Below are 12,352 nucleotides of genomic sequence, written 5' to 3'. Positions count from 1 at the left end.
TGATTGTATGTGGAGCTGTGTTCAGGTAGGATTGGAAGAGGAATAAAAGGAAGCAGGTGCCAGATGTACAAAATAATCTTGCATTGACAAATTGTCGGAATAGCTATTTTGGACCGTTTGCAAATGCAAACCCCCCTTTTCTTACGTATGAAAAGCTATTTGGTAGCTCTAGTTTGTAATTTCTTCCAATTGGTAAACACTGTTTTTGCGATTCTAAATATGGATTTGCAAATAGGAATTTCCAAATTACGAATTGCAAATTGGATGTTTGAAGCATTTCCTAATTTCGGCTATTCGCAAAATTATGTTTTAAAAAGTGCAAATATCACCAAATTAAATCAGGTGTTACTCAGGCGCATGAAACACACAAAAGGTGATGGGAGGCTGCTTGCAATAAGTCTGGCTGCCAGCAATAGCTCTAGTTAGTACTCCAAACCATCATTCTTTTCCTCACTAAGCCATTTAAGTTAGGACCAAGCCATATGCAACTCAGTCTTGACCCTGCTCCTCATGGGAACAGTTCAGCTGAACTGCTAAGCCAGATCCTCCCTGAACCGGAACAGAAGCAACCCAGAACTGGTTTTGCTCTAGGGACTGCCTGGGACACCACACTGCCATAATTGTTGAGGACCACAGGGGGAGTTACAAGACCCCCATGGCCCCTCCCAGCTTCCCAACAGGCACAATAGAAGGAGTCGGCAGGAGCTAGCAATTGTTTTTTTTTTAAAGAATGCCCCAGTGCCTAGAAAGGGCACCAACAACTGTCAACATTTTTGGAGGCTACAGGGGGAGGCCGCAGCCACTGCTGGATTCAGCCAGCACCCATCCTCGGTGAAGGTGGGAGTCAGTTGTTTCTTTGCTACTGCCTTTGTGACAGCAGCATTTTTCTCTGCTCTCGCTTGGGCGGGAACATAGTTGTGCTCTCTGCAGGGGAGGGTGCAGACAGGAAATGCCCTGCGCTTTGCCTGGCAGGGATCAGCATTGTGTTGGGTGATGGGGTCCCCAGGACACTGTTGACCTTGGGACCCAGGTGATGTGGTCAGTGGGGCAAGTGAACTGCCCCTGCTCGATGGATCACCCATAACACTTTCCAAAGAGAAACTCAGGTGGATGAACTTTTTTTTGGGGAAAGTTTCGTGAAGATTTGTCAAATGGTGCCACAGTTATTAGAAACCCCAAAAATTATTTTCCTTTAGAAACGTGATACTAACCATAACTATACAGTGGAATCAGCCAATAATAGTTAGATTTTACAGAGAGAGGAATTCCTTAGATTTTTGGTCTCTAATAACTGCATCCGTTTGACGAACCCCAACTAAACTTTGTATACCTATTCCTTTTTCTACACTAGCGGACAATGCCAAGCTTTGTGGTGATTCGTCAATGGGTGGAAAGAAAAAAGGGGGGTTCCAAAACACGTTTTGGCACCAAAGCATTCCATAGACTTTGAACTCGCACGTAGCTCTGAAACAGATTTCAATTAAATTTGTCAGGAAAATAGATTATGGTGTGTAGATGATCCTTTTGTGTAGTACAGGTAAGCAGGGTAAGCATTTTTAAGTTATAAGAAATTGTAACTTAGTGATATCTGTTGTTGCAGTAGTTTTGCGAAAAGTTGCTAAAGTACCGTGGTTTCAGTACACTTGGCTGTGTTCTGCCTTAGATATAGGTAAGTATTAAGTTTTATACTTTTCCCTACCTAGTAACGCTATATTAAAGTGGTAATAGAGAAAATTATTTATAAAATTCTATATATTGTTTTTTAAATGCGCAGAGTACCGCAGTACTTCCTAGGAAGTACAGCGGTACTTTAAAAAACAAATCGCTAAAATAAATATGTTAAAAATTAGAAACTTTGTACTACACTATATTTTACAAATATAGTAAACTACAGTGTATTTTCAACTTTTTGCATATGTAATTCTTTACGAAAAAGTCTACAGAGTACCACAGTAATACCTAAGCCCTACTTCACTAAAATGTATAAAAGCATGCTTCAACGTAAACTGTTGTAAAAATATATAGAAAAATATAAATACATTTCTCTACTATCACCACTTTTATAAAGTGGTAATGGGTAGGAAACAACAATAAAAGGTAATACTTACCTGTATTTAAGGACGTAACCCACAACACGGCCAAACTGTACTAAAAACTACATGGCTGGAATTTCCATTTTGTAAAGACAGCTATTAGCTAGTTACATAGAATCCAATTCACAAAGGTAAAATGAGACGAAAGTCTAACTTTATGACTTTCGGTATTTACAAAGGGCATTTACTACTCATAAATGCCCTTTGTGAATACCGAGTCAGAAAGTTCAACTCTTGGTATTCACAAAAGGCATTTACGAGTAGTAGATGCCTTTTATGACTACCAAAAGTCGTAAAGTTAGACTTTCGTCTCAGTTTACATTTGTGATTCGGGCCCACAGTGTCTACTCATCTGCATCTACCACAGTATACTGCGCAGTTACTGTGGTAAATTGGGGCAGAATATATACCTAAGTATATTAACACTTATAAATTTAATACCACTAACACTATTTTCACCTGCTACCATAAATGATTATTTACACCTCATAATTTATTTTCCTGACACATAACCTGTATGTACATTCACCACTTTCACACTGCGTCTGTTTCATGAACCACACCTAACTCTACACCACTCCACTCTATAAATCTCCACTCTATGCCAATCCACTGTACACTGTTACACGCTAAGCCACTCCACTCAACCCCACTCCACTCTACGCCACTCCACTCTACACCACTCCACTGTACGTTATTATACTCCACGTCACTCCATTCTGTGACACTCCAGGGTATGTCAATCCACTCTACACCACTCCACTATATGACACTCCACTGTATGCTATTACACTGTACACCACTCCACTCTACGATACTTCACTCTACACAACTCAAATGTAAGCCACTCCACTGTACGTCACTACACTGTATGCTTTTCCATTGAACGACACTCCACTCTACACCACCACACTATATGCTGTTTCATTATATGGCACTCCACTCTATGTCAGTCCACTCTACACTACTACTCTCAACATTATTCCACTCTACAATATTCCACTGTGTGCTACTCCACTCTATGCTACTCCGCTCTACGGCACTCCACTGTACGCCATTCAACTGTACACTATTACTCTGTGCACTACTGCAGTCTATCCCACTACACTCTATCTCACTCCGCTCTACAACACTCCACGGTGACATATTACACTCAATACCACTCAACTGTACTCATCTCCACAGTACGCCACTCCACTATATGCTATTCCACTCTTCGTTAACCCACTGTACTCCACTCCGCTCTGCACCACTCCAGTGTACACTATTCCACTGTATGCCTCTACACTGTTCCTCACTCCACTCTATGCTATTTCACAGTACCCATCTCCACTCTACACCACTTCATTCTAACCCGCTCCAGTGTATGCTATTCCACTGTATGGCAGTCCAGTGTACTCCATTCCATTCTGTGCCACTCCACTCTACGCTATGCCACAGCACACCACTACACAGTGCCTCACTCCACTCTACACAACTCCCCTCTACACCACTTCAGTATATGCCTCTCTACTGTATGCTGTTCCACTCTATGCCACTCCACTCTTCGCCACTCCACTGTAATCACTCAACTGTTTGATATTCCACTGTACACTACTGTACTCTATACCACTCCATTGTACGCTATTCCACTGTGCGTGACTACACTATATGCCACTCCAATGTACACCACTCCACTGTACGCCACTACAATCTACACACTCAACTCCATGCTATTCCAGTATACTCAACTCCTCTGTATGCCACACTACTCTACGCTTTTCTAATCTACTCCACTCCACTGAATGCTTCTCCACTATGCACTACTCTACGCTATTCCCTATGCCACTCCAGTCTACAGCACTCCATTGTATGCTAATCTGTTGTATGCTACTCTACTCTTCACTATTTTACTGCATGCAACTTCACTCTATACCACCACGCTACACGCTATTCCATGCTACGCCACTCGACTCTATGCCAATACACTGTACACAACTCCACTATACGCTATTCCACTCTATGCCACTGCACTCTACCTCAATCCACTGTATGCCACTCCACTCTGTCCACTCTGCTCCACTCCATGCTACTCCACTGTATACTATTACACTCTACCCCGCTCCACTCTAGGCCACTCCATTCTTTGCCACTCCAATGTATGCTATTAATTTGTTGCCACTACACTCTAAACTCCACTCTACAACACTCTATTGTATGCTATTCCAGTCTACGCCTCTCCACTGTTTGTCACTCCACTCTATGCCACTCCGCTCATCCCCACTACACTTTACACCACTCTCCTCTACACCACTTCACTAAACGTTAATACACTCTGGGCCACTACATTCTATGACACTCCACTGTGTGCCACTCCACTCTGCTTCACTCCACTTTACACTACTTCACTTTACGCTATTCCACTATATACAACTCTGTTTTGCGACACTGCATTTTATGTTATTCCAGTCTATGCTACTCCACTCTACGCTGCTCCAGTGTAGACCACTCCACTGTATGCTATTCCACTGTACTCCATTCCACTGTACGCCATTCCACTGTATGCCATTCCACTATATACCACTCCACTCTACAACACTACACTGTATGGTATTACACTATATACCACTCCACTCTATGCCACTCCACTCAACACCACTCCAATGTACGCCATTTCACAGTATGCTTTTACACTCTATGCTATTCCACTGAACAACACTCTCTTTTACAATACTCCACTCTATGCTATTCTACCATATGGCACTCCACTCTAAGCCATTACGATCAACGTTATTACACTTTACAACATTCCACTGTACACTACTCCACTGTAGACCACTCCATTCCATGCCATTCCACTGTACACTATTGCACTGTATGCCACTACACTCTACCTCGCTACACTGTACAACACTCCACTGTACGGTACTAGACTCTACACCACTCCTCTGTACGCAACTCCTTAGTACACCACTCTACTGTATCCTATACCACTCTTCACTACTTCACTTTATGTCACTCTGCTCTACACCATTCCAGTGTACACTATTCCACTGTATGCCATTACAATGTACCACACTCAACTCTATGCTTTTCCGCAGTATGCCACTCGACTCTGTCCCACTCCACTCTACACCATTCTTCTCTACCCCACTCCAGTGCACGCTATTCCACTCTATGCCAGTCCACTGTCACTCCACTCTATGCTATTTCACCCTACGCTATGCCACTGTACCCCACTACACTGTACCTCACTCCACTTTACACCACTCCACTCTACAACACTCTAGTATACACCACTCTACTGAACGCTTTTCCACTCTACGCCACTCCACTTTTCTAAACTACACTGAATGCCACTGGACTGTATGCTTCTCCACTGAATGCTGCTGCACTCTACCACAGTCTACTCTGCACCACTCTACTGTATGCCACTCCACTCTATGTTATTTCAGTATATGCAACTCCACTGTACACCATTCCACTGTTCGCTATTCCACTCTATTCCACTTCCACTGTACGCTACTCCACAATACACTACTGTACTCTATGCTATTCCACTCTTCACCACTCCACTCTACGCCACTCCAGTCTACAGTACCCCACTATATGCTACTCCATTCTATGCTACTCGACTCTATGCTATTCCGCTGTATATGTCTCCACTCTAAAGCACTACACTCTACGCTATTCTACTCTATACCACTCCAATCTATGCCACTATTGTGTACACCACTCCACTATACGCTATTCCACTCTATGCCACTCTACTCCACTCTAGGTAATTCCACTATATGCCACTACACTCTAACACAATACACTGTACACTATTATGGTTCTACCCCACTCCACTCTACGACACTCCATTCTTTGTCACTCCAGTCTATGCTAATCCACTGTCACCACTTCACTTGAAGCCGCTCCACTGTACACTACTTTGCTGTAGGTTATGCGAGTCTACTTCTCTTCACTGTTTGCCACTCCGCTCCACTGCACTTTACCCCACTCCACCTAATAGCACTCCACTGTATGCTATTCCACTGTATGCAACTACACCCTATACCACTGAACTCTATGCTATTTGACTCTACCCCATGCCACTGTGCGCCATTCCACTGTGTGCTATTTCACTGTAAGCCACTCCACTCTATGCCGCTCCACTGTGTGCCACTCCATGTACCTTACTCCACTTTACCCCACTCAACTGTACACTACTCCATTCTCTGCCACTCCACTCTACCCACCTCTACTCAATGCCAATGCACTGTACTCTGCTCAACAACACTGTTCTCCACTTTACAATAGTCTATGCCCCTCCTCTCTACCACAATATACTCCACTCCATGGAATGGCACTGTCCAACAATGCACTTCTGTCAATGCCACTGTACAATACTCTACTCTATACCACTGTAGGACACTCTATGACACTCTACGCAACTCCCTCTATGCCGCTCCAACCCACTTAACTTTATTCTTCTCTATGAGAATGTACTCCACTCTACTCCACTATTGCACTCTACACTACTCCACTGTATGCTACTCTATGCCACTCAACAGTTTGACAGTCTATGCCATTCCACTCTACAATACTGTACCACACTCTACTCTACTCCACGCCGCTACACTGTATACTACTGTAATCCACTCTGTGGCACTCTACTCCACTCTTTGACTGTTTCTGATACTGTACAACAATCCAGTCCAATCTACTGTACCATACACCATTCTACAATACTTTACTCCCCTGTATGTTACACCAGCCCACTCTACTCTACTCCACTCTATGATACTCTACTCTACAACATGCTACTCCAGTGTATGCTACACCACTCCACTGGACTCCACTACACTCTACTCCACTACACAATGCTTTAACCTACTGTATAGCACTGTACAACACTTTACTCTACACTGCACCACTATTATACACTCTACAACACTATATTATACTCAGTGCCACTCTACCACACTGCCCTCCACTATATGCCCTTACACTACACTGAACAACCCTCCATTCCACTCTATGCCATTACACTCCACATTACAACACTTTATTCCGCTCAACGACAATTCTAACTCTCTGTAACGCACCACTATACCGTACCATACAACACACCACTCCAATTTTCTATACTTTTCTTGACTACACTCTACGCCTGTCAACTCTGGTGCACTCCACACCACTGTACTTTACAACACGTCACTGCACTCTATGACACTTTAGTCCACTGTATGTTACGCCACTCAACTCTATTCCATTGTACTCCACTCTACCATACTTCACTATATTACAATCTACTCCACTCTACTGTACATCACTCCGGTTAATGACACTCCAGTTGATGACACTCCACTTGACAACGCTGGACTCTACAATTTCAAACACATTTTTATGGGAAAAAAACATTCAAATTCAATAAGAAAAACTATGTTTAAACCTTTGTTATAAGTTAGGAAAATTGTATTTATTCTTTTTAAACAAATCAAACAAACTACACAAACATTACAAATGCTAAAGTTATAGCTGCCTCAAATTTCTAATTTGTGCAACAGCTTTAAATTACTGTGTGTAGTTATTCTTTCTATACAAACAAACTTAAACTACACAAATTCGAGAAATTCTAAGCACAAATCTTCAAATTAATATGTCGTGCACCTCCGTACACAGTGTAGTCACCTCACTCGCCACACTATATTGAGCATGTCGCCACTCTACCATGCACTGTTTTCTCACACATAATGCAATTTGCAATGTCATAAGTGTTGTTATCAATACTTAGATTTCACATGGTGTAAGTGATGTAATATGCAAAGTTATAAAGAGTGCATGGAGAAGGTGTGAGTTATAGTTAATGTAACGTGGGGAGTGGAGTGACAAAACTGTCTACAGTTGTGCACAACTTATAGTAAATTGAAGGTGATGCATAAACTATAAATATAAGTTAGATGTTTTGCATTTCTAAAATGTGTGTAGTTTGTGTAGAAGAAATAAAGTTACAGTAATTTAAAGCTGGTGTGTAACTTATAAATTTAAAGTATAACTATACCTTTAGCATTAGTAAGGCTTGTGTAGTTTAAATTTGGTTGTATATAAAGAATAATTAATATTTTCCTAACTATAACAAAGGTTTAACCTTTGTTTTTTTCCCCAATGAATGTATATATATATATATATATATATATATATATATATAAATGTGGGAAATACACAAAGGGCCCAATTTGGATGGCAGTGGGACCGCCACCGACAGCCCATCGGTATCGGTCCCTCCGCCATCGGACCCATCACATCCGCACGCCATTGAAATAAATTCAATGGCGGGCGGATGTTTGGCGGTCGGAAAGACCGACCACAATGCATCCGATGACTCTTTGAGCCTGCCGGTGCAGCGGAGGGGCTTGTAGTCTCTACAATGGTGGCGGTGCCTACCAGGCACCGCTGTAGGGATTACGATGTGCCTTTCCGCCTGCCTGTTTATGGCAGTTAGCCCGCCATGAACAGGCAGGCGGAAAGGGACTTTGGGGGCCCATAGCGGGGCCCCCACTTTGCTACTGGCCCTAAGCTGTGGGCACTGGGGGGCACCTATGGTGACCCCCTACCTACCCCTGTACCATGTGGCAGGCATATGTATGTGTGGTGCCTGTCACGTAGTGCAGGGATATGTAAAGTGCCCCATTTTTGCATTGCGGTGGGTGAGCAGATTCAGTGTGTCACTTGTGTTGTATGGTGCTCCATATAGAAGCTGCTCTCTACCTAAACTTGGGAACTACCCACAGTCCTTGCCTCCTTTTTTGCATATATATATAGATATATAGATATATATATATACATATATATAGATATATATATTACCTACTGGCGGTCGCCAGTAGGTAGTTATAGTTAGGACCTATTTTCCATAGGAAATCCGCAACATTCTATTCCCAATAAGTCTGGCGCCAGTTGACGAATCTTCGTGAAATTTTCCAAACTTTTGGCCAGCTCCGGTCCGCTCCTATCCTATATATATATATATGTATATATATCCCAAGAACTCCGCTACTGCCTCCTCATGGACAACGGATACGGACCACAGTTTGGTGCAAATTCGTTTATTTAAACACGCACAATGCCGCCATGACGCGTTTCAGCCCGACCATGGGCCTTGATCACATGACACGGTAAGGTATCACCCTATTGGTTTATATGGTGTATTCTAACAAGCAAAATGATTGGCACATGTGTTGTGAACAACAAATGAATGTTTTTGTAGGCTACCAATACAAGTATAATACAAGTAAACAAATAAAATTATACAAGTTTCAAAAACAATCTTAAAATTGTTTAAAAGAATAATATATGTATATATATATATATATATATATATATATATATATATATATATATATAAATTCAATGAGAAAACTTTAGGTTTCACACACGTTATAGTTAGGAATTAGCATTTAAAAAACCTTGCAAATTCACTTAAAAAACCATAGGTTTCACACATGTTATAGTTAGCTGGACATTTCACTCATGAAAAACCATTGAAATTTCCCCGTTATAGTTAGTGCAGGCAACTATAACTCACGCGACCGCAATCCTCTGCTGATGACGTCAGATATTACATCACTGTATTTAGACACTTATTTACCCATGTCTTCTTCCATTAATTTTTAGCTATACATATATTACAAAATTTTTTTTTTCAGAAAGACACGTATGTCATCAGTGATGTAATATCTGACGTCATCAGACGCTATGCGTACTCCGTGATTTTTCGCAAAAAAATTAAAGGGAATTTAGGCCCTTGGGGGTCCTTCTGGGACCCCCTGACATAGGCTAGGGGGTCAGGAACTGTCCACCCTGCCCCCTTTTCACGTTCTCCACCTTTGTTTTTCACCCCCTCAGACTGCGAGAGACAAAATGGCGGCCGACACTTCCTGGTTTCGACCGATTCGAATGTTTACTAAGATCTAACAACCAATCAGAATCGCGCTCGTGCACGGCAGCGTGCGCGTACGGTAAGTTTTACCGTACGCGCACGGTGCACGCTTATAGATATATATATGCTTTTAAATGCTATTTTCTCAGGAAATACTGAACAGATTTACACCATCCCTGACCTGAGGACTACCTCTCTGCCAAATTTCAAGTAATTCTGTTCAGCCGTTCGGGCTGTAGCTTGGACTATAGGACCTTTAGTCCAAGCTACAGCCCGAACGGCTGAACAGAATTACTCGAAATTTGGCAGAGAGGTAGTCCCTAGGTCAAGGAAGTGCCTTTTGTAGGTTTGGTGTAAATCTGTTCAGTAGATTCTGAGAAAATAGCCTTTAAATCAATATATATATCTGAGCCCGCTTACGGTACGCTTACCGTACGCTTACCGCAAGCGTACGGTGGCGTGCGCGAGCGCGATTCTGATTGGCTCTTAGATCTTAGTAAACATTCGAATCGGCCGAAACCAGGAAGCGGCGGCCGCCATTTTGTGTATTTCACTCAGAAAAAAAAGAGTGAAAACAAGAAAAGGGGGCAATGAGGAGAGTTACAGACCCCCTTACATTTGTGAGGGGGTCAAAGAAGGACTGTAAAGTACAAAGAAAACATTTATTGATTTTAAAAAAAATCACGGGGTACGCGTACGGTAAGCTTACGGTAAGCGTACGGTAGAAAAAAAAAAAAAAAAAATTGAAAATCAGATTTAAGTGTTTAGATATTAGGGGGCTCTAAAAAGAGCCGTTGTGTTTATGAAATGATTTTTTAGTGGTACCTACAAGTAAGTACCGATGCAGAGTCTAAGGTTCAAGAGGAAGACTCTGTTCCCTTCATCAAGTGCACACCATCTCCTCTATAAATGTCTTGCATGTCATAACGCAAGTTGTTGTGGTAAATGGCACCCATACCATAGTCACGGAGGAAAGCAGAAACAGATTTGTTGACGTGCTTTCTTGCTTTGTCATCGCACCGCGTGCCCACCGTGCGTGCACGGCACTAACTGCGTAAAGTGGGCGCGCGGTGCGCGAAGCGCACCGCGTGCTCACTGTGCGCGCACGGTGCGCGAAGCGCACCGTGCGCGCACGGAACGAACTGCGTTAAGTGGGCGCGCACGCCACGAATGGCGTAAAGTAACTTAGCATTTAAAAAACCGTACAAATTCATTTAAAAAACCGTACAAATTCACTGAAAAAACCATAGGTTTCACACACGTTATAGTTAGGAATTAGCATTTAAAAAACCTTGCAAATTCACTGAAAAAACCATAGGTTTCACACATGTTATAGTTAGCGGAAATTTTACTGATAAAAAACCAATGAAATTCCCCCGTTATAGTTAGTGCAGGCAACTATAACTCACGCGACCGCAATCTTCTGCTGATGACATATGTGTCTTTATGAAAAAAAAATATTTGTAATATATGTATAGCTAAAAATGTATGGAAGAAGACATGGGCAAATAAGTGTCTAAATACAGTATTAGCATCAGCAGAGGATTGCGGTCGCGTGAGTTATAGTTGCCTGCACTAACTATAACGGGGGAATTTCATTGGTTTTTTATCAGTAAAATTTCCGCTGACTATAACATGTGTGAAACCTATGGTTTTTTCAGTGAATATATATATATATATATATATATATATATATATATATATATATATATATATATATATATATATATATATATATATAACCCCCCCCCCACATATTTTACAGGTGCTCAGACCAGGTGGTAAATGTATGCTTTAAACCCCATGGAATGGGAATTCCATGTAAATCCAGTCCCAGAAGGTTATTCCACATTCCAAGGGACTTAACTTGGAATCGTATGGTACTGGCTTGGATTTCTGTATGGTAATAGTAAATATACCTGAGAATTTAGAATTTAGCATCCGCCAGCACTGTGAAACTCGATTTAAGTGAACAGTGGAAAAGCAGTCAGTGTTCTCATTCAAGCCTTCCTCCACACTTTTCAAAGTAAGTATCCAAAATTGCTCGCTCAGTAACTTGAATGTTTTCACATTTCCTCTTCATGGATTCAGGGGGCTTTTTTATCACCACGTCCCTGTCATTCAGCCTATGCTGCATCTGCTTGTACCAAAGCTCCAATATAACACTCTGTCAGTGAACCAATATTGCGGATCTGTGCTCAGTATTCCACTGTCTTACTTCTCTGCCTCTTTCTTCATCGTAGACCACAGGAGGAAATTAGTATTGTCTTTGTTCTTATAGGTCTTTCCTTCATGCTCATATCTCACTCCTTTCAGCATGAAGTCTCACACAGTGGATGCACCACATCTGTGC

This window comes from Triturus cristatus, chromosome 3_2, assembly GCF_964204655.1.
Source record: "Triturus cristatus chromosome 3_2, aTriCri1.1, whole genome shotgun sequence".
NCBI classification, from domain to species: Eukaryota; Metazoa; Chordata; class Amphibia; order Caudata; family Salamandridae; genus Triturus; species Triturus cristatus.
The sequence above is the reverse complement of the archived record's forward strand: the minus strand, read 5'-3'. Positions refer to the sequence as shown.